This window comes from Callithrix jacchus, chromosome 13 (assembly GCF_049354715.1).
Source record: "Callithrix jacchus isolate 240 chromosome 13, calJac240_pri, whole genome shotgun sequence".
Lineage (NCBI taxonomy): Eukaryota > Metazoa > Chordata > Mammalia > Primates > Cebidae > Callithrix > Callithrix jacchus.
The window spans coordinates 66,176,436-66,178,608 of record NC_133514.1 but is presented as its reverse complement, the minus strand read 5'-3'; the positions used below and the strand labels follow the sequence as shown (position 1 = coordinate 66,178,608).

Here is a 2,173-nt window from a genome sequence, read left to right as displayed (position 1 = left end):
CTGAGGAGGGACATGATCAGATCTGTGCTTTGCAAGTTCCTTGCATGGACAAGTTCCATAAATATTTGTCAAACTGAATTTTTAAAAGATGATAATGGAAAAGCAGCTAAAAAATCCCTGAATATAATTACAGTGCTTTAGGTTGGGAGCATTTCGTGCTAGGTGTGGTTAATACCAATTGTTGGTTTCCTAGCAACCATGCATCTTTTCCATGGAGAAATCTGAAGGGTCACTTGAACATCTCCAGTTGGGAATCATGCTAAGGACAGCAGGAGGCATTTATTTATTTGTTCCCTCAACTTCCAGAGACTGCATGTCACATTCAGAAGGGATTATTGAGGTTTGGGTGGGGGGAGGTGCCTCTGCTCCCGGGAAGGGAGCCTCCGTGAAGCACCACCTTCCTATCATGCACACTCCTGTCACGGTGAGGGCTTTATAGAAAACTTAAACACAAAGGAATTTGCAGAGAGAGGCTCAGATGGATATCTGAGGCAAAGAGACTGTCAGATGAGAGCAAGGGTGAGACTTGGGCGAGGAAGGACAAAGATGAAAGAAGCTAAGGCTTCTCAGGAAACATCATCAAGGCCGGGGGCGATGGCTCAAGCCTATGGTCCCAGCACTCTGGGAGGCCGAGGCGGGTGCATCACCTGAGGTCAGGAGTTTGAGACCAGCCTGACCAGCATGATGAAACCCCTTTCTACTAAAAAAATACAAAAATTAGCCAGGCGTGGTGGTGCATGCCTGTAATCCCAGCTATTCCGGAGGCTGAGGCAGGAGAATGGCTTGAACCCGGGAGGCAGAGGTTGCAGTGAGCAGAGATTGTGCCACTGTACTCCAGCCTGGGCAACAGGAGTGAAACTCCTTCTCAAAAAAAAAAAAGGAACATCATCAAGAGACTGAGCATCTTTTTTAGTCATTATTACAAAGGATAGCAGAATATGCCACCCAAAATATGCCCTTTTGGCATAAAAATGATTTCAAACTGAAGACAATTTTAAAGAGACACAGCTGGGCAAAGTGGCTCACGTCTGTAATCCCAAAACTTTGAAGACCAAGTCAGGTGATGGCCTGAGCCCAGGAGTACAACACCAGTCTGGGAAGCATGGTGAAACCCCATCTCCACAAAAAAAATACAAAAATTAGCGGAGTGTGGTGGTACACGCCCATGTCCCAGCTACCTAAGACATTGAGGTGGGAGGATCGATTGAGCCCGGGAGGCATAGGTTGCATTGAGCCGAGATCGCACCATTGTACTCCAGGCTGGGCAACAGAGTGAGACTCTGTCTCATTTTTAAAAAATAAAAAAAATGCCCTTTTCACAAGATGGCGCCAAAAGTGAAGAAGGAAGCTCTTGCCCCTCCTAAAGCCAAAGCGAAGGTTTTGAAGGCCAGGAAGGCAATGTTGAAAGGTGTCCACAGCAACAAAGAAAAGATCCGCATATCACCCACCTCCGTGACTCCAGAGGCAGCCCAAATACCCTTGCAGAGCGCCCCAGTAGAACAAGCTTGACCACTATGCTATCATCAAGTTTCTGCTGACCACTGAGTCCCCCATGAAGAAGATAGGCGACAACAACGCACTGTGTTCATTGTGGGTTAAAGCCAACAAAAACCAGATCAAACAGGCTGTGAAGAATCTCTGTGACATTGATGTGGCCAAGGTCAGCACCCTAATTAGGCCTGGTGGAGAGAAGAAGGTGTATGCTTGGCTGGCTCCTGGTTACAACGCTTTGGATGTTGCCAACAAAATTGGGATCATCTAAACTGAGTCCTCTGGCTAATTCTAAATATATGCATCTTTTCACCATAAAAAAAAAGAAAGAAAGAAAAAGCAGACCCAAGAAAACCTCTCTGACCTCCTTCTTTCTCTACCAGGAAAGGCAGGATGATTCTTAATTCCCTAAGCGACAGCACCAGAGGAATCTACACAACGAAGTTTGCTGAAACTAGCCCTTATCTGCCATTCCTTTCCCCATGTATTTACCTTTTCACAATTTGTCACCCCTGGAAGCTCAAAGTCCTTTTTCCTTTGTCTTGTTGCTTCTCTAAAAGTTACTGTTCTCTTGCTACGATGCTGTGGAAGCTGAGGTTCTAGCTACTCCTTGGAGTGACTCCTCAGGGATCTCCACGTTTACGTGGATGCATCTGTGAATAAACTTCAACTTGCTCTTCTC

General features: G+C 46.1%; 1 pseudogene; it reads left to right on the top strand.

Moving 5' to 3' along the window:
• Window positions 1–1,185: 1,185 nt before the first annotated feature.
• LOC144579024 (large ribosomal subunit protein uL23 pseudogene) lies at window positions 1,186–1,830 on the top strand (annotated as a pseudogene).
• The last annotated feature ends 343 nt before the right edge of the window (window positions 1,831–2,173 follow it).